This window comes from Cyprinus carpio, chromosome B5 (genome assembly GCF_018340385.1).
Source record: "Cyprinus carpio isolate SPL01 chromosome B5, ASM1834038v1, whole genome shotgun sequence".
Classification (NCBI taxonomy): Eukaryota; Metazoa; Chordata; class Actinopteri; order Cypriniformes; family Cyprinidae; genus Cyprinus; species Cyprinus carpio.
This window is the reverse complement of record NC_056601.1, coordinates 17,140,787-17,163,339: the sequence shown is the minus strand read 5'-3', so window position 1 is coordinate 17,163,339 and position 22,553 is coordinate 17,140,787. Positions and strand designations below refer to the sequence as shown.

At 35.9% G+C, this 22,553-nt stretch overlaps 1 long non-coding RNA gene across 2 annotated transcripts; it reads right to left on the bottom strand.

Moving 5' to 3' along the window:
• Nucleotides 1-4,764: 4,764 nt before the first annotated feature.
• Nucleotides 4,765-22,008, bottom strand: LOC109045086. Of its 2 annotated transcripts, XR_006154881.1 has the most exons (5): nt 21,769-22,008; nt 6,720-6,826; nt 5,953-6,017; nt 5,527-5,647; nt 4,765-5,434 (listed from the first exon to the last, which is right to left on the bottom strand). It is a non-coding gene; the product is annotated as an uncharacterized LOC109045086 (long non-coding RNA). The 2 variants fall into 2 exon arrangements; XR_006154880.1 differs by lacking the exon at nt 5,953-6,017 and having other exon boundaries at nt 21,769-21,997.
• Between the last annotated feature and the right edge of the window lie 545 nt (nt 22,009-22,553).

The following is a 22,553-nucleotide window of genomic DNA, read 5'->3' as shown; positions in this document are numbered from 1 at the left end:
ATTTTCAATGATAAAAAAAAAAGCTGTATTTGTCTCTGACGCTGAGAGTAATGAAAAGCTGCAGGCTCAATATTTTACACACTGATGCATTTTTCGGAGCACACTTCTACAGGGCATCTATGAAACAATGGGTGTCATAACCGAAAGGTGTGTGTTATTAATCTCCCAGCCCTCCCCAATCAATCTGCTTCTTCCTCCACAAACAGTGTAATGCATTACGGCGCTAAACGAAAGACCACATTTCACTGGCGCACAAAGGCGGGGCTCAGGAGGAGATGTCTTCCTCAGACAAAGCAGCCATGCATTACCACTAAAGAGCTTCTTCTGGTTGTTATGAGCATTACTGAACAATTTGACTCTGAGGGATAAGTAGATGCACTGTAATTCATACCAATTTATTATTTTCTCCCTCCTTCCAAATGGTGTAAGGAAGAGCCATGGTGGTAATGGTGCACTCATTTTATTATGAGTTGTGCATTATCTTGTGCAGCTCCCGTTGGCGAGGACAAGAAGTGAGACAAATGCGGTGTGAAGGTGTAAAGTAAAGATGTGTTAACCAGACACAAAACCTGGCCACGAGTAATAACACAGAAGTATGTGCTTTGTACGAAACTCAACATTCCTTGCGGACTGAGAATCAGCATGCATGCTCATTTAAGACCTAATCAGAAGAAAATACGGCATCCAAACGCAACTGGGAACCATTTGAAAGGTATGTTGTGAGGTCATCTCTAGCAAATGTTTCTGGCAAAAGCCGGTATGCTCTACAATACGAATTCATGTCGGAAGATCATACCGGAGCAATTATTCAAAACCTTTGATTAGCCTCAATGTACGCAATCACAGCTGAAAATCAATTTTCAGGGACATCCGGAAATCAAAAGCAAGTGCGGTGCCAACAGGCCATACGCATGTTTGAGTTGAAGGTTCCTCTCTTTTTCTGACATTTTCAAAATTAGCCAGCTTTTTTCCCCATTTGGGGCTAATCAAGTGAAACAGCAGTGAGCTCGCTGTTGAGATGCTGCCAAAAACGGAAAACAGTCAGTGAAGTGGAGCCAGGTACTCTCCAATTAGTGTTTGCGTAACTTAATGCGAACTGCTGGTAACCGGCGCTTGGCGTCCAGGCGGTTGTCACTGCAGTTACACACATCCTCCATCAAATGTGCTAACGCATCCTGATTTGTTTTCCCTTTCAAAACTAGCGTGAAAGTTGAAATGAGACATTTCCATGCATGCATTGGTGCTAACGGGCAAAACAGTTTGGCTTCGGCATTGATGAGAATGAGTAAATGTTATGGTGGCTGGCTGACACTTGACGGGTATGTGGCCTAAAACACCAAAATAATCTTATTTGTGAGGTATATCAAATTGCCAGAGCCGTCTGTGTGGTACGGTGTGGGATTTGTATTTTGCTGAAAGGAAAAAGTCAAGTTATTGGAAGCTCAGACGGTAGGTGTTATACTGATGTGATGAGCCAAATGTCAATTTAAACACTGTTTTGGTGTAGAGTTACAGTCTTTTTAAAGTGTATCGAGCAGTTTTGGCAACAAAGTCAGACAAACCTGAGAGGCAGAATTATTTTGCATGCCAAAAGTGTGAACTCTTGCATGTTTATATGTGTGGAGTTTCTATATTGGTGAGAATGTCAGCACTTTTTTTTAAAAGACTGAGAACAAAAATGTTTTTCACAGAGCAAATGTGGAGCAACGCAGCAACAGAAAAAGTGTTGTAATTAGGGCTCCAAACACGGAACCCAAGCCAATCAGGGAACTGTTCATTTCATGATTAATAATTAATATTATTACATGTTCTTATGCTTTAAAACGGAATGTACAGACCATTGTGGAGATGTGAAATTTAATTAAAGATCTGAAACTTACCAAATTATATATTTATATATATATATATATATATATATATATATATATATATATATATATATATATATATATATATATATATATATATATATATATTGTGCTCATATTCTACAGATCTCAAACCCATTAACTTCCAACAGATTGGATTTGTATTGTATTAAAAGTAAATAAATAAATAAACTAGTCCTTGGTAACAAATGTTTGTACTTTGCATTCACACTTGAACTAAAAATTCATTTTGGCCTATAATTAATGATTTTTATGATGGGGACTATTTTGGGGACAAGCCTAAAAAATCATGTTAAAGCAATAAAAAAATAAAAAACTTAACAGGCTCCTTTTCTTTAGCAAGGGGAAGCAGCCTGCAAGTGGAAAATCCAGCCCATAGCATTCCCTCATCATTCCCAAACAACTCCCTCTCTCTCTCACTGACCCTCACCCTATGCATTACGAAAGATCCCGAGTCTGACAGTAATAATTAAGAGAATTGAGGGAAGAATGAAGGAAAAAATGACATGTGCACCAAATTAGTAGGAGTTCTCCATCTGTGTTGGATGGGAAAATTGTTTCCATTAATTTCATAGAACAACAAAGTTCTTTACTGGTTAAGATCATGGTGAAAATACAATAATACGGAAGTAAAGTCCTTTTGCAAACAAAACAAAACAACCCTAAACATCCTAAATAATTTGTTGCAATAGCCACACAATCTACAGTTACATATTTTACACCAGAGTCTCATTCAAATCTGAGACCTCAAGGGCCATTCTGGGTCCTGAATGTCATGGATCATGAATGTTAGAACCTGAGCATGTGTTTGTTTGGGTACTCTCCTTCCTCCAGCGCTCCTCCACCCCAGGCCCAGACATCACATTAAATGCCAATTAGGGTCGGATTGCTCTAACAGAAGCTGTGGTTGAGCCAAGGCTCAGAGCGGGCCTGTGGGAAGGTGCTTATTGGTCCCAGAACTCAGGGCTAAGGATTCATGAGGTCGAGAAGCAAACTGGCTACCCCCTAAACAGGGAAAATGATTATAAGAATCAAAATATTAAAGACTATTTAAGTCTTGAATGGATGAATGGATGATCAGTACAGAACACTGTAGATAGAATGATTGATAAATAGGATCGATAGATACAATGAGCCATAGATAGAATGATAGACAGAAAGATAGATAGATAGACGGATAGATACTCAGACAGACAGACAGATAGATAGTCAGACAGAACAATAGATAAAATATGATAGAACAACACATAGAACGATAGAACAAATGATAGAATGTTAGATAGAACATTAGATAGAATGATCAATAGATAGATAGAATGATACATAGAATGATAGAACGACAGGACAATAGATAGACAGACGACAGACAGACAGACAGATATTGTAGACAGAATGATCAATAAACAGAACAATCGATAGAACGATCACTAGACAGAACAATAGCTAAAATGTTTATCTATCTATTGATTGTTGTCAATGATAGAACGATAGATAGATAAGGCAAATCTCTTCAGTTTTTGATTATCAGTTTGTTTGTACGCAATATTTGCAATACAATATAGTCACCTGGCAAACAAAATTGTAGAAATTTACTCCAACTGGAAAAGGCTTCTATTCTAGAATTCTATCACAGAATGACTCAGAAGCAGCATCCCACCCAGACATCTCTCACTAAGGAAGGAGCAATACAGGCAACAGAGAGATTGCCTCCAGTCTGTTGCCCTGACCTCAACCTGCCCCATCCCCATTTACTCACTAAACAAACAACATGATAGATGCTGTGTCTGTACACAGAATTTGTTTTTCTTTTCTTTAACACCAGCCTCTACAGAAAGACCGAAGCATGCTCATGCTCCACAATCACCATCCTTCCTCCCTCCTCTCAAGAAACTCTATATGAGAGACTCCCACAATCTAACAGTTGAAAATTTTCACGGCGTAAAAGCCATGGATCAAACCGCAAACATCACGGTCTCAGCACTGGTCAGCTGAGAGCATGTTAACAGCCAGGGGCCAGGTCTAAGTCAACACCAGAGTAGTTTGCCTTGCCCTTTCTGTCAAATCAATATCTGCAAATAATAAATGAGATCCCTGAGGGAAGCTCCAAATCCCACTACAAGGCCTGACCAAGTCCACAATTGGCTGGCTACTCAATATTTTAGGTGAACATCTTTAGCACTCTATAATAGAAAATTAATTGTGCTCAAATCAAGACTAAGGGCACCCTAAGGGTTATCTAATACGGTTACTTACAACTGTCATCTGCCAGGGAAACCCTAAAATATGAAATGCAAAGCGAAACAAAAGCTCTAACTGACATGAAGGCGGGGCGGTTGGGGGCGGGGTTATTGGAATAAATGGTAAACTCATTTTCCATCACAGTAACTAAAATATTTAGCAAACAAATTCAATGTAATGAATCTATTATAATGTAAAAAATGTCTCATGTTTGGAAACAAGCTTGTTTTACACAATTTTTCATGCAGTAAATAGTAAATACACCACCACTGAAAAGTTTGGGGGTCGGTAAGACTTTCTAAATGTTTTTAATGTTTCTTATGCTCACCAAGTCTGCTCTTATTTGATTTAATTGTAAAATAATAATAATAATAATAATAATGTGAAATATTACGATTTATAGTAACTGTTTTCTATTTTAATATAATGTATTATAGCTGTTTTTTTCTTCAGGCATTACTGCAGTTTTCAGTGTCACATGATCCTTCAGAAATCATTCTAATATGCAGATTTGGAGATCAAGAAACATTTTATATCATTATCAATGTTGAAAACGATTGTTTTGCTAAATATTTTTGTGGAAACCATGATGCATTCTTGCATTCTTTTCATGACACTGATCAAAAGAAAGCTCATAACAACATTTATTTGACATCTTTTGGTTCATTTCTATTATTCCTTCCTGAACATAAGTATTCATTTTTTTCAAGAATTTTCATACGAGTGCAGTGCTTAATTTAGCATTTATTTATTTGTTTTATGTTGGAAAATTCCACTAGAACCATACTTTTTTTAGACTACAGGGTGAGTTGGGTGTTTGAATTGTCCCTCCCTCTCTGTGTCTCTCACCAATCGCTAATCATATATGGGATAAGATGGATCCAAAGAAAACGTTAAGACTCACCCACATGTAACGGAAAAACCAAAGTGTGCCGATCTCAATAGGCCACCTCTATGATGGAAGACTCTGATAAATGAGTCAGTGACTTGAACTGAAAGGGAGTTAAAATTTAGTCCACCAGCTCCGATCCATGAATACATCCTTTCATTGATTTCCTGGTATTCCACTCATTTTTAGACCCCACAATATCCTTAAAAGCACCCTGTCAAGTTGAACCAAGTCAAAACAAGGAAGAAAAAGCAGCCTCCAAAAGAATGACAGAATACATCCACGGATCAGCTTCCCTTTTGTGTGTGCCTGTCCCAAAGACCTCCGAAAACTGAGAGAAAGCAAGAAGAACCAACTGGTTCCTCATCATGTGCTTGTTAGCTTGTCCAATCTTTGGCAATCAGCATCGTCCCTGGGGCTGAAAGACATAAGACGCCAGGGAAGCAGGGAAAGCCAAAGCTGAGGAAAGATCAATACGGCACTGTGAAACAAGAAGTGGAGGCTATTTACTTTTCATTGATCCGATGATGCTGGAGAAACACCTTGGTCTGCTGTTAAATTGAGGGAATATGTCTTTGGGGCTGGTGGGGTTTCTTCTTGCAACAGTCAGGCTCCAAAGTCAAGAGAAAAGCTAAACACAAGTAAAACCAGGCAAAAATAGAAAGTGTTTAGGTGAATTAATTTATCCATTTCATTAAAACTTTAGAGGAATGTGCAACAAGATTGAAATATGGTATTAAACACAAAGGCCAGAATCAAAAGCGCATAGAGATAGTATGGAGTCAAAAGGGTTCCCCGAACCACAAGGGGGTCGTGAGTTAATGAAAAGCTTATCATTTAAAAGATTATAATTTAGACCATAAAAATATAAAAATAAATCATACAAACAAAACAAAATAAACCAAACTATGTTTGTTACTTGCATGTCATATGTACATTAATCAACATCAGAGGTCCATGATCATTGCAGACGTGTTGTTAGGCTTTGTTTGTGGATTTGGCTGAGAAAAAATGTGGGAAATACCTGGATTAGGATATAGGAGCATGTGTTTGGATTAATGTTTACAAGTCAAATTATTGTCAAATTCGATTTTATATTGTGTTAAGTATTTTATATGATGGCCATAGTATTTTGAAGACCCTACATTGTATATATTTAAAAAAAAAAATAGGACACAATGTACTGTATTAATATGAACGAATATTCCATATTTATTTTTAAATGTGTTTTACCTGCATTTTGAATTTTGCACTTCACTGCATTGTTTTATGGTTAATGGAAAAGTCCGTAAAAAAGAAGTTTAAAAACAGTGTATGCATTTTATTTCACATGATCTCCATACAGTACTTAAACCTTAATATAACTAGAACATTTTAAAAACTTTTCATAATTTTCATAGGTCACCAATCAAATAATATCTTGTGAAATGTCATTGAATGCAGTCTAGTATAACCCTGCCCCTTTTTTTGCTTTTTTGATATAGTGTCAAAGCAATCCCCTTATAATAATCTATTTAAAGATTATTTAAGGCTTAAAGAAAATAATAGGCCAAGCAATAAAAAAATATGTATGTGTTTAACACCCTCATATTTTTAAGAGTCCCACAGCAAATTACAAGCAAAACTACTAATGTCATTAAATATTTGAAATTTACACACATAAAAACAATAGTACGCTGTCATTGTAGAATGATGTGTTTTACCTCCACAATGGTGTAGTTATGGCACATCCCAGCAGGGGCGAACTAGCTAAACCTTGACCTCTTGGTATGATTTGAATAAACCATCGAAATTGTGGTGACCCACAAACCTACGAGGAAACAAATACATTCACAACATGGATCTGCATTTGTGTTTTTTTTTTTTTTTCAGCATCTGGAGACGACCCATTATTCTCAATCCTCTGATTGCATGTTGGAATGCAGATTATGTTGTTGCTCATCAATGACCTTATAATGAGCACATTAAGTCAAAACCTGCAGGTGTAACAGAGCTATAGAATGTCCACATGTGAAGTTTTAGAATTTACGATTAGATACAGGAAAGTAATTAGGCCACATTATTTCCTGTATGCGTCATTAAAAGTATTGATTAAAAAGTATGCAATTCTTTAGAACAGCAGTACATTAGAGTACAAGGTCAAGTCTTAATGGGCCAGTTCATCAAAATTATAATTTCTTTACCCACCCTCATGTTGTTATAAACCCGTACAATTTTATTTCTTGCATGGAACACAAAAGGAAAAAATCTGATGATACCATCATGACATACCGTCATTCTGAATCAAGTACAAGTATGAAAATCACCATATTATAAACTGAAACGTGAAGAGCATGGAAAAGAGCTCTTCTTTTGTGTTCCTCCAAAAAATGTGCTGATGGCTGCTCAATAATAATAAAAACTTTACCACACAGAAAAACAAAAAACAATGACAGTATTATCATAAGAACAAAAGCACAGAAGAGATTTGATTTACCCACCATGTCTTTTTTAAATTTAGTCCACTGCAGTTGCAACTTACTCCAAAAGGTCGGTCACACTCTCACACACCCTTTTTTCCCCTCCTTCCTAATTAACCCTCTCAAACAGCTTAGATTACATTAGCTTTGAGTTCCCTTGCACCCTCCACTGGACTCACACAGCTCGAACAATGAACCCTGACTTGCTTCACAAATCTCCCCTTCAGCTAGGCACAATTATGAATTCAAATAAGGCTGATTCAGACTCTCTCATGCAGCACACTGCCTCTCCCATGACAAGCCCTGGTAATGAGGACTTTAAGCAGGACCACACAACAAGAGCATCGGCTGAACGGCCCCAGGCCCATTCACCACCAATGGGTCAATTTAGGTGTTGCATTCATCAACGGCAATGCCCACAGATAACTCCATCTGTTAACACTGCCAAAAAAAAATGGAATTTGAATTACCCTGGGAAAGAGAGAACAAGTGTGTGGAGAGGCTTTCACAAGTTTTTTTTTTTTTAGATATTAATACTTTTTAGCAAGGATCCATTAAATTACAATCATAATACCATCAGTCATAACAACAAGAAATGTGTTTATGCCCCAAATCAGCAAATTAGAATAATTTCTGAAGAATCATATGACACTGAAAACTGAAGTAATGGCCATCACAGGGATAAATTACATTTTATAATACATTCAAATAGGAAACAGTTCATTTAAATTGTAATATTATATACTGTTAGTACACTGTATATATTTGCAACCTTAGTAAGACTTCTTTCAAAAAAACGTTTACTGTATTGTTGTGTATTATCAAATTTTGTGTTATATTGTTTAAAATATATGTATGAGTATACAGTGAATGTCTGTTGCAATCTCCACATTTAAACTGGAAAATAAATAGAAAGTTTTAGAATTTTTTACTGTATGTAGGTCACTGATCGAATAATCAAATTTGTGGTACTGATCATGTGACTCCTTGTATAGAGGATCAGATGTTTCTGCTTCCTCTTTTGCACAAGATGGTCTTTACACAAACTTCTTTTAAGCAGCTTCAGTGCTGATGTAAAAAAAAAAAAACACTAATGAACTACTAAGAAATTTTAAAGTGCATACATTTTTTTTTCAACTCCACTTCTGTGAAGTGAAAATTATTATTTCTGTGAAAACAATGATTTCATCTCACACTGATTCTGCCAATCAATGGAGTGATAATACTGAATTGTAACAAAATGTATTGCTTAATAACAGGCAGAATTCAGATGTGTATTCAGCAAACATGAGAGATCACAATCACTCATTTTTTTAGGAGGGCTGAGATGAAAGACAGGACTCTATTGTGTACATAAAATACACCTAGAAATGACATTTGGAAAATAAGACACCATAAAAAGCGCTGTTAGCTCAGCCTAGCAGCCATCCAACTACAAACCCTGAGAGGATTTTATGAGCATGCAGAGGATGAAAAAAATCAATTGAACAAATGTACTTTTCTAGACTTTCTCCAGCACAGGTGAGGAGAGTGAGGTAATCTATAGATGATAATGAGTGCAGATGGAGATGGAGAGGGAAAAGAAAAAGGTTGTAATCTACCCAACATGAGTCTAAATTGGTACATTTTTAGCGAAAGGTCATTCTCATGTTTCTTTGTCCAAGCAAGTAATTTCCCCTCTCTCTTTCACCGGCGTGGCTTGCCATGGCAGCATTTTCTGCAACACGGAACACTCTCCCTTCTATTTCAATAGGACAGCTCATTTGCCAGACAGTGAACCGAACTGCTGACTGAGTCTTTTAGACTGTTAGAGAGAGAGAGAGAGAGAATGAGGGAGAGAGAGAGAATGAGGGAGCAGGAGAAAAAAAAAATACGAGGAAGCATTGTATCATTACTACTCAGAAAGATCACTGGACATTAAGAAACACAGCATTGCAAGGTCATGAACATTTTTCTCTCTCTTGTCTGCAGGATCGCCTCACTAACCTCAGCTCTTTTTATCATGGTTACATTTGATAGCTAGCTACTCATATCAAATATTAGAATATTTGAAATTAGTTCATGGGATAATTTTAGGGTGCACTGAAAAAAAAGGTGTAGAAACTATTTTAGTTAATTTCACAAACAATTACAAAGAAAAGGCAAATAATACATTGAATTAAACATAAAATTTTTTTAAATAGTATATTCTTATTACTCCAATACTCTTTCTATTATTTACATATTTACAAAAACTCATGTATACATTGTGGACAAGAGATTTACTAAATACAGAAAAAGCTCCAGTTCTTAACTAGCTGGTTAAAGGGCAGACCTGTATAAAACCAGGTGCAAGTGTGTGAATCATGCAGTGTGTTGATTAAATCCAGCCTTTAAAGAGGTCTCACATCTGGCAAAATGCCCATTGAGAAGTCCTTGGATGGAGAGAAACAATGCACAAACACACACACACAATAAACCCACTTCATGTTGTGCATAATCCCGCCAACAACTCTTCATGCATCCACTCAAGGACGTTTCCCGGCCCCCGCTAACAAGCAGGCTGTGCAATTAGCCCGCTCATCAAAATAATGATGGATAGCCAGTAAACATGCCCACCACCACTCTACAGAGACAAACACACACACAGTCTACATTCCAGCATTTAACACTTGAACCAAAAACATTTCAACCTAATTAAAGAATTAATTTAGTCATAAAATTCATTCATTTGAAAAAGTATCATAAAAGTGATCCACAAAACCAATGTCATACAGTTTTATATGACAAAGAGGCCAAAATTTAAGCCACAAATCAAGCAAGTGGTTAACCACTAAGTAAGAACTTTAGAACTGGATCATTTTGATTCAAGAACAAGTCATTCATACAGAGATGTGTTTCATTTGACCATAAGTGCCCTACAAAGTGGAAATTACAGGGTATTCCTAAGGAGATTCCAATCCAAATGTTCATGAAAAAGGGCACTTGGACGGAATAGCGGAATCAAGTCATAAAAATTTAATTTACTGGAATGTCATGGAATTTGTCAAAGTTTGTATGAATTAATCAAAAGTAGGTCACTGCCGAGATATGGACTAGTTTCTGTAAATATTAAGCCACAAAAATACTTTAAATATGAATCCTGCATGTTCTGCGTGTCTCTGTGTGAATGAACTGTGCATAAGTATGGTTTCGATTACATACTGAAGCGAGTGTGACGCAAGCAGCAGTGTTGGGTGTAACGCGTTATTGTTGTAACGCGTTTTTTTAATTTAATTAATTATAGTAAGGGATTACTGTTCATTTTTAGGTAATTTAATTACAGTTATTTACAAAGTACTTGCGTTACATACTGTAAAAAAATTCAACAGTTCTAAAATCAATATTAAATTTGAAATCTAAATTTACAGTCTAAAGATAAAACTGAATGATGCGCTGGTGCATTCACTTTCAGTTTTTTCCTGATTCACAGCAAAACCTTAAATACTCAGATACAGATAAGACTAAAATCAATCTAATCTAAAAAAGGCCTACTTTTATTCATGTACCGGGACAATAACAACAAAACATTGTGCTTTTGTAAAATAAACAAAACAAACAGGGTGCGCTTTCTGCTGTCTTGGTCTCCGTGAGCAACTTTCTACGCATCATAAATATGAACCGAAACTCAGCGAATACTTGACACAGAGACATGAGAAATATGTCTATAGAAAGCTTAAAGTGTCTATTTTTTAAATGAATAAATTCAAATCAAAAACGAATATTATCTGATTATGTAATCTGTATGAAACTAAAGAGAGGAACAGTCTTTCCCCTATCTGAAAGCTTGAAGTGTCTACTTTTAAATGAACGAATTCAAATCAAAAAATGTATATTTCTTATTATGTAATCTGTATGAAAACGAGGTACAGTCTTTCCCATTTCTGAAAGCTTGAAGTGTCTACTTTAAATGAACAAATTCAAATTAAAAATGGATATTCTCTGATTATGTAATCCATATGAAACTAAAGCGAGGTACAGTCTTTCCTGTATATGCAGTCACATGTGCACAAAACGCCCTCACCTGGATACACAAAAAATAGATAAAAAAAAATCAAGATTCATCTAATTTTCATTGTTTTTGAAAGAAGGCCTACTATGAGGAATAAGCCAGAATTTACCTTAGAAGAACAGCGTGGTCTGACATGGCTTTATTCAAGGAGATCATTTCTGTAATTTATTCTTACCTATATTAGTTAACGTGTTATTTTTACATAAACTTGTACTGATTTGACTAGTTGGACTTTTCCTGAACATCTTGTAAAACTGAAATGTATTGTTTAACTTTTCTTAAGCTTTTTTGCTATTCAGATATTTTGAAGATAATTTCTATTTGTTAACCAAAGGTTACATTTTTTTATATATAAAAAAAGTATTACAGTTGTTTTAAAGCTAAAAGGCTAAACTATTCGTTTGACTCAAATTGAAAGAATAAAGAGTTTAATTTTTATTGTCCATGATTTAAGGTTTATAGGGATTTTAAGATGTAGCCTAATTAGCTATTTGAATAATTAAGTTACTTATTATAGACAGACATTAAAGTAATTTAAATACAATATTGATGATGTAATTAGTAATAGTAATTAATTACTTTTTGAAAGTAACTTACCCAAAACTGGCTAGCAGTGATGCAGTCCTATAAATGAGAACATAATTGCAAGAACAGCATCTCTGGAACTGCTTTGAGAGTCACTTTCTGAGCATTTTACCATTTAATATGAGTAAAACTACCATCATATATACACAGAAATGTAAAATAAATAAATAAATGGAATTTGGGAAAAACATTAAACGGATTTCATAGGGCCCCACTTTAGAAGACTTTGAATATAGCGTTGTGGCTAGAAGGGATGCAGCCAAAACAGAAAGCTAACAATAAATTAAAATTTCTACCTATTAGATTGTGTTTTATTAATTTCTACACCTACCCCAACCCTAACCCTACCCCTTACAATAATGCAAAAACAGTCATTATTGTTGAGTGTGAGAAATTATGCTATATTGATATGCACATGCCCAGTAGTTTTTGCTGTATCCCTTCTAGCCTTAACTTGAATATAGTGCACGAGTCATGGACTAAATGCATGATACTTTTATACTTTTTATACTTTTTTTTTTTTTAAGTACTTTCATAACATTGAAAAGAGTAGCCATAATATTCTTCTTAATGTCATCTTTGTTCCAGAAGAACGAAAGTCTTACAGGATTGGAAGGCCATGAGGGTGCATGATGACAGCATTTACATTTATAAGTGAACTATCCTTATAAAGAGTAATTAACGTGGTCTCACAAGTTTAAAAGGTGATAATATATTACATTTGGAATCTGAAGTACTTTCATTTAGCTACGCATTGGTTAATAGAGATGTAGCTAGCTACAAACATTTGTGCAGTCACCTCTTCAACTCAACTAATTAGCCTAATGCTATTTTACTAGGCACTTGAAATGTCAACACATTTGTAGATTTAGTGTAAACTTAAATTCCATTACCTAGCAGGCATTATTGCTCAGCGAGTTGAGCTGATCTCTCCCCCGGGCCCGATATGTTTCCCCTGCTCTGTCATCTTGCTAACCGTTCTGTCTAGACCAACTTAGAGCCCCATAATCCACCACAGGGATCAATAAACTGCACATAATTCAAGGCTAATAATGAGCCTTCAGTACCACGCAAATGGTCAGCTACTCTAACGGAATGGAAGGCGTAAAATGATAATGTAATTATTAAAAGGACAGATAAAATGAGCAGGTGCTCACTCTCTCATATTGGAAAGACTAAAGTCAATTAGCAGCACTTGAAATTATTGTTATTCTTTAGCCGGCTGATTGGGGAGGAAGTTAATGTATCTGGCGCCCAAGGTAAATGTAGGACATGACTTGCAGTGCCAAGAGCTGCTCTGTTATGTTGTGGGCAATTGGAGAGTAATTGTATACACACAGTGTGCTATAAATATGCTTTGTTATTTACGGTAGCCTAATGGTTATAAGACTAAACTGCACACGTTTATTATAATTTCACTTTTTTAGATTATCGAAGATTAAAAATTTAATAATTAATATTATTATAATGAATTTCCATACATTAGATTGAAAGTTATCATTGGATAAGGGTACAACTAAATCTATATACAAGTAACAAAAGTGTTAAAAATCCTGTTAACTACAATTCCGAACTTCTTAAAAAACATTAATACAAGCATTTCAAACTAATTTGAGAACCACAGAAAAAGCTGACAATCTTAACAACAGGTCAGCCCTATATTAAGGCCGGGACACACCAAGCCGACAGTTGGCCGTTGGGCCGATGGCAAGCACTGGTCAGGCTAGTTTGTTTGATGTGTTCCACTCGTTGGCACTCGTCGGGCTCACATCGGCGGCAGTTTTCCCGATTCAACCTGTTGTATCTGATTCGAGGACATCGGGGCCGTCTGCAAGGGTGAGAACTCTGATTGAATGTTCAGTTTAGCGAACGAGTCAGTGCCGACAAATAAAACGAAAGTGATGAAAACAAGCACGTAAATGAATGCGGTACAGACAGAAGGCAGTTTTAAATGTTACATGATCTTTCCCAATCATTCTAATACACAAATGTTTTCATAACAACATGAGCCACTTAAAATTATTAAAGTTATCAACGCTACTGATATTTAAAATGGTAAGCAAGCGCAGCTTTGTTTGCATTTCGTATATCTGCTTTTATCTCTTATATCTATGTTTCGGTTTCTCCTTTGGAATGAAGAATATACAGTTTACTATTAATAGCTGCTAATATGGACAGCTCGTTCCTCTCACGCATGCGCAGAACGCACGTGTTAGTTTGCCGTCGGCTGTAGTCTGTGCAGTGTGTTTGAGCACAGTTTTTTGGTCCGGCACTGCCAACGCGAGGCAACAACACCATCAGATTTTGTCGCCACTAGTTCTTTGAAGTCGGCTTGGTGTGTCCCGGCCTTTACAGTGTATATGCAATCTTGCCATGGCACCTCTGCCAAATGACTTCTCTTTGATTATGTGCATCCTAAAATAAAATAGCAGATCTAAATTAGTGAAATTCACTGGAAATACAGTAAACGTTGTGCCGTTTGGCCTGCCGAGTAAGAATGCGAACATAGTTGTCTTTTCCACCAGGCTGCTTCCTCCTAATGCACTAAATGTTTTGGCTTGCACAAAATGTCACCCTTCCCGCCAGGAGGACTGGCATTTGAAGTTGGTTTTGTAGACCCTCCGGCCAGATCGCTGAAGGCAGAACAGCCGCTACGTATCCAAAGAGCATGAAAGAGGCAAATGTGTCTGAGAGGAGCATCAGTTGATAACACCAGAGAACGAATGCCACAGACCCACATCACTCAAAAGCAGCGAGGACAGCTTGTTTCAGGGTCTGTTAAGTATGTCCATGCCAGTGGGGTATTCAAAGTAAAGCACAGTGCTCCCAGGCCTTTCAGTGTCTGATTCTGAGGCTGACAAAGGCCTTGATTGAAGCTAGAAGTCTCTGAGCTAAGCAGCCTGACAGGATAATAGGACATCTGGAACAGATGTTTACTCCCCCATTTGTAAAATGGTGTCGGCTATGGGTGAATTGTTATGCAAATGCACATGCAGACACACCCTCTCTTTTGCATAGACTCAGCTGCCAATTAAAAGTTCGATTTTTTTTTTTTTTTAGTAACTTGTTTACTGATTAAAGATACTAAGAAGTGTTTGGGTGGTATGAATAAAAATACAAATCAAATAAATTAAATCAAGTAAAGAGATGTTTTTCCAAAGTGATCTGCCTTTTAAAAGTTATTTAAATAGCATCTGCTGTCATCGCAGCAATATTTCTAGCTTTTTAATGACAAATAATCAAATGACTGTCAATGGAAGTCAACACATGATAGCAGTTTTCTGATTTCCCCCTGCTTACCCAGTGTTTATGCGGTAATCAACACTCAGCCATCTGCGAATGTGCAATTAGCATAATTGGTGTACATTACATGCTTAATGTAAAGTACATATTTTTACTGCCATTCTTCTCTCGGTGCATCTAATTGCAATTGCGTTTGGGAGGAAAAACATCGGAAGTCTCTGGACATGTTAAAAAGTGGATAAGCTGGCAATGGGCTGCACCGAGTCCAGGTGCAGAAGGGTCAAAGGTCAAGTGGCCTTGCTTTTATCTGACAAATAGTTTGGTAACACCTGGACGAAAGGCAAGAGTTTAAACGCATGAGTGAATGGGCATGACACTGCAGTCTCTTCCAGCTGCTCAAATCCAGCATAAATTGGACTCCATTAGAATTAATAGCCTTTGCTGGATCTTAATTTACATATAAAGGCAAGACGACATCTGTCATAAGATATCTGGGAGAAGACGTTTCTAAACTGTCTCTAACATTGTCTACGACACCGGGCTGTATCTAAAGCATTTGTTATAACAGGGGTTTTCAAAACTTGTTGATGCTAAGGATGGACCTCAAATATGATGCCCCGCTTGCAAGGGCAAAATATTCTAAAAGATAAAGACAGCTATATATTATCATACACACATAATATAATAAAGACAATTGTGTTCTTTGTAAATTGACTTTCTTGTTGGTACAGAACAATATACTGAAGCATTATCTCAACATTGACTTAGTATATACATTAGAAGCATACTGTATCTCTTTCCTATTAACTACTAAATGTTAGATACTGTAACAAACTTTAAGAGATTTTAACTCAGTTTAATTCAGATTTACTTACCACTTTTTACAACAAGCATACACTACCACATACATTTAGGGTCAGAATATTTTTTTAATACTTTTTTTATTTTTTATACTTTTATTCCTCAGCAAGGAAGCATTATATTGATCAAAAGTGCCAGATAATGCATTTATAATTTAAATTGTATTTCAAATAAATGCTGTTCGTTTGAACCTTCTATTCTTTAAAGAATTGTGGGAAAAAATGTTTTGCAATAATTAATAATATTCCACAGTATCCATGTTTACTATATTTTTGATCAAATGAATGACTTGGTGAGCATAACTCTTTTCAAAATTATGAAAAAAAAATCTAACCACCCAAAACTGCTTGTGATACAAACCTCTTTCTCCAACAAGCAATGACAAAAAAAATACCCCTACAAAAATAGCACCAAAATATGACAGCATGCTATTTTTGCTTTCACATGGCTGCCAGCATAGGTCAATAACGTCCTTTGCTTCATCGGCATGACTGAATTAACCGCCTCGCCCTGTAGTACTGCCATCTTTCTCCATGTGTAAATAGAGCTAGCATGTAGCTGCTGATTAGCTATAAAAGCCCTTCTTATCTTAAAAAAAATAAATAAATAAACAGCTGGAGTTAATGACGATTTTGCTCTGTTTATGTTGCTGAGGGTTTAACACAGACGAAAGTAAAGAACCTAGCATGCTCTGTTTGTAGTGTCCATCAAAGACCGAGATGGCTTGACAGTTTGACAACAACAGAATGACTTGAAGGAGCACGAACCAACACTTGAAGGTCATTTCAGGGGTGTTTCACGAGGAGGAGACTTAATCCTATGAACTTCAAAGTGCAAATAGCAGTTGTGTCCACTGTAAAAAAAAAGATTGGTTGAGGAAACTTTCACAAACCTAGTGCATTTAGATTTTTAGGTTCTCCCAACTATTGTGTGAAAAAATGGTCCCAATTTACACCTAATTACCAGCTTTTTTGTTTGTTTGTTTCTTCACTAAATACAGAACTCTTCATTCAGCCAATAAATGCATTAAGGCACTTTGCTAATTTTAAATATTTAGGACACTTAATGCGTGAATTTAACTATGTTATCTGAAGGCGTACAAAGCAATGATATTTTAAAATATAATTTACAAAGCAATTTAATTAAAAAAATTATAAATATATATATATATATATATATATATAGAGAGAGAGAGAGAGAGAGAGAGAGAGAGAGAGAGAGAGAGAGAGAGACATACATACATACATACATACATATATATTCCTATAATGTTACTGTATAATTTATTAATGCTGCAATGCATTCTGGGAACTCAAATCCTTTATATTTCTGCAATATTGTTTAATTTGAAAATGCACAAACAACTAATTTGTATGACTAGTTGGGACAATATTTGGGTAAATTCTGTTGGAATAACAGGTTTTTATGTAGTTTCAAGTAATTTAGTTTTCTTAGTATTTGTGATTTAAAAATGGTCCCATAAACTGGTGTGTAATTTAGCAGTCAACACAAGAGTTACACTACATAAACACTGATTAAATCCCTTAAGCATCTGTGTAATGAGAAATAACCACCCTTGATAATTTGTACATCCCCCTAAATTTCCTTGCCGTTATTTTAGTAAATACCGAGATGAAACAGGGCAGAGATCAAACCACATTCTCCACAAAAGCTTGCCTAGTCCTTTAATGTTGTGATAATATTTACAAGGTTAAGTGAAACTAATTGAAAACCACCTACGTGAAAAGCTTTCTCAAGCCCAAACTCGGGATTAGTGTAAAATACTGTTTAAATTCCATATCAAAAGAATTACAACCCTTTACAATAACACATAAAAGACTTCCCTCTAAAGGTGTGCAAACACGCCTTTTGCATGCTAATATCACATAGGATAAAAGCCGCTATATATCCACAAATTATTTATCCACAGATATTTAATCGAATCTTTTGTGGAGATGTGCGCAGCAGGAGGTGTTCATTTTGAGACTGTTTAAAAGCGACGTAATCCGCTGAGAACTAAAGGTGGCAGTGCTATTGTGTGACTGACAAATTTGTTTACAGGCATGCGCTAACCCAACAGATTAAAACACTACTGCGGGGAAGATAAGCATGCAGGCGTCTGACTGTCACAAACCTCCGCAACCCTGTCTTTAATGCAGGAGAAAAGAGTCAGGTTGAACAATGGCTTTAAATCCATTCCACCCCTCCACAAGGCCTATCTGACATTGTTCTAGTGCGGCCCACACAATTTTCACATTTCAAAGTCAGTTTAATCAAGAGCTCAGGCAAAAGAGGATGGATCAGAGGGAAGAGAAGGTTTTTGCCATTCAAACGAACTCATGCAAATGATCACTCCAGTATGGAGTTTGTGTCAGGCTGGCTTTGGGTGAACTGTAATCAAACGAGGGATTTGATTTTGTTCTCTTTCTTCTGTTTGGCACCAAACCCATTCAGTTAGAGGAGAAAAAATGCTCTCACTGGGTGGGGGCATCAACTTTTAGTCTTACGGTATTGTCTTTGGGCAAAGCGTTGACATTATAAACTATTAGCAGAAGATCAGAACAGCCAGTTAAGGACAAGACACCTCAGGCCTGAAGTTGGAAATGTAGACTGAAGCTATTGGAAATGCCATGTTAGATCATGAAGCAGAGCTATAACCACAATAAACATTATGCATTTTTTGCAACTTTCATCAATCCACATAATTCCAATCCAATTTCAGAGTTTAAAAGTTCTGTTTATATAACCAGTGCTGGCTAGATCACTTACTACATTACCTACTGTAGTCTATTATTGATAAAAATGACATGTTGGAAATTGTAGTTTGTAATGTGCGGCGGCATTTTGTGTGACATCCACCTGCAAATCCAGACATGATGGCTGGATTGCGTTTACATCACACTGAGATCCAATCACAATGTGTCCTCAACTACCTCTGGACCAGGACATGCTGATCGGATAACATTCCAATCAGAAGTGCGTTTACACTTGTCTTTTCAATGTGTATGTGGACAACATCCGGATACAGGTCGCATGTTAATGCCAAGTGTAAACGCAGCCGTAATATCAGATCCGTGCATCAGGTCTTAAAGGGACAGCGGCCTATAAATAATGCTGCTGTCATTAATGATCATCAAACAACAAAACAGCTGTGATAAAAATCTGTATTTAATTTATACAGTGAAAACTCTGCAGTGTTATTTTCCGTATTTATTACATTTCTGCCTTTGCATACTACCAACTTTATTTTATTTGTAACAAATTGTGTTGTATTTATCTATGCTTGTAATTTGTGTATTTGTTCTTATTTTTACTGGCTGTTCTCTTGACTCATTAATCATGTTTAAACTTTCTTAGTTAATCTAGTAGTATTTGCTATGGGATCAAAGAAGTAATAAATGGAAAGCAAGTTAAATTGAAATATTTTTATTTTCTTGCTGATCTGAAAAATGATCCGATCTGTGGGTCAAAAACCATAGTGTGATCCGAACCGTGAGATTTGTGATCCGTTGAACCACTAATTCTTTGTTATCAAAATCATAAAGTGTATTAAACATTACACTATGTCAAAGTTTCCCAAACTGGGCTTCATGAATGAACTGCAGTGGTTTGTGAGTTAATGCAAATCAACGCAAATCATAATATGATAGAATAATGACATATTATAATATGTAATCATGTAATCTATACAAAGTAACTGTAGTATGATTATTTCCATTTTAATCTAAACATGTAAATTACATGTAATCAATTAGTACCCAGCCCTGTACGTTAAGACGTGCACAGGGTATTTTTGAAAATAGTCAAATTTGAGTATTTTTACAAGCTTAATTTATCCTATTGATTGGATTATTTCAGGTCTACACCATCCCTTTCAATCTGTTAAAAAATTTCATTTGGATCAAGTTCAAACATGTTAATTGCAGAGTTTTCAACTTTACATGGAGGTGTTCCTATGATGGCAAATGGACCATCTATTCTATCCAGTTACTAATGGATTATTTGGTTGGATGTATTGCAATATTTGATACTTGATGTTATGTTACTCTGCTCCGTTAAGCAACAATATGTCTGTTGTTATGATGAAAAAAGTTTAAAATATTAAATTTTTGTAGTAGACAGCCTTAGCAGTATAACAGTGCTTATATTTTTTTTTAAATGATAGGGATGGTCAATCAAATCGAAGAAGTGTCCACCTTTTTTCTGTTCACAGAATCCAAGCGTGAATTCCAGAACAAAGCTATGGTGTTAATGATGAAAGATGTTGAGGAAAGATGTAAGTAGATAAACATTTAATATCTGACAATAATTTTTTATGGTAGAAATAGTTGGCAAATATGCATATACAACCGTCACAAAAGCAATACAGAAGCACTATCCAAGTAAACACAATAAGAACATATGCTACATGTACTGTGATACCTTATAAAAAAGAAAACAAAGAGTTAAGCTCACAGCAGCTTATTTGAAACATCTGGTTCTTCCAGAAAAACTATTTACTTCATATCGTTGAGGTAAAAAATGATTATTGGCAATTAAATGCCCATTAATTTTGCAAGCGCTGAATCCTGCCAGATGTTTTACATTAGAGAGAAAAATAGCCACTCCTATTTTTTTTTTTCCTTTCATACTAGTCATCAGCATGATGGATCTTTTTCATACACATAAGCGCAATTAAACGCTGTGGACTTTTGTAATGTACCTGCTTTTAAAGGGACTAAACTGACTGTTGAGTATTGAGCACAGTTTGGGCTAAAGTTACTAAGTTCAAGTTTCCAACAGGATAGAGATATGATATGATTTATAAAAGGGCGCCTCAGACTTGATTAATTCGATGCCACTATGCTGCCCGTTGTCTGAAAATAAACTTAAGGCCTTTTGAAAATCGTTGCCCTATTTCTTCTTATTGATATATCTGTGGCACAATTGGAAAAATAGAATCTAGGTCTTATAAATTAAGAACTCCTTGCTAGGCCACATGAAAACTGAAAACACTCCAAAGACAACGGCTGACTCCTCAGCCTAACATAATAAATGACTATCGGGCGCTATAACAATCTGCTCTCTGCCTGCTCTGACCTCGACACAATGGCCCAGGTTGCCCAGCTGTGGCCCTGCTGGAGTGCAGCAGCTGAAGGCAGTCTTACAGTCCTCTCCACTCTGACCCGACTGGCTCTGGCTCTTCCTCAGGCCAGCAGTTTTTAATTCCCATAAGAGGCAGAAAAGCGCTGAGAGGCCAGGGCAAGCAGGAGTAAGCATCTATTGCACGTGTCAGGGCCAGAGAGTCCATACACTCCATCAGTGACCTCAATTAGAGCAGACTAAAGACTAAAACTAACTGCCCCGCTACATGCACAATGACACAAACTAGCAAGTTACACATTACACTGAAGGCATCATTAAATACTGGGGCATTTTTACAATGCCAAAGTTACCTGAGGAAATTAATGAGATTCATATTGAGTATTGATTGCTATGTCTCCTTAAAAAATATCAATTGTAATATCACCGAAGCAATCACTATGCCATGTTTTATACAGCAACGCAATAAACAAATAATATAGAGTAACTTACATGTTTGACACAATGTTTCAGTTAGTTTTTGGAAATTTGCTCCGCCAAGAAAAATAATTCCAAACAAAGCCAGTGCGCTGGTGTTTGGTTCCCGGGTGAATCAGTGTATGTGAACGAATCGGTTGAGTCAATGATTCAGTGATTCACTCGCAAAGCACCTCATTGGTTTCATTCCCGATTGAATCAGTGTTTGAACGAATCGATGTAGCTACATTATAAATCTAGCATTTTGTAAAATACAATAAATCTGCATTTGGTGTCTTGTGAATTTTTTTTTTTTTTTTTTTGTATTATTATTATTTAAATATTTGGCGTTACTTGTGCTTGATTTATATGAAATGTTATTTACTATGTTCTTTAAATGAAAAACAGCAACACACACACACACACATACATGTATATATAATTTAAAAATGTATTTCACAAATTCAATTACATTTGATAATATAAATTAATAAAATTACATTTTAGCACGTACTGTAAATTATGTCTTTCTTATTTATTATTATTATTATTTTAACTTTGTTTATTTATTTATAAAGTTTCTTGGCCAATCAAACTCGAGGACTGGAATTAACTATTGTAACCTTTAGTCAGTCTTAGACATCATATTGAATTTAACATGAATGAAAATGAGGCTGCACACTACAGTATATAAAGTCCTAAATAGCAATTTTCACAACCCACAACTTTGCAAACTGTTATATGGAGTTTTTTCTACAGAAAGTTTTTTGTTTGTTTGTTTGTTTGTTTGTTTGTTTGTTCAGAAAGACATTTTTCAACTG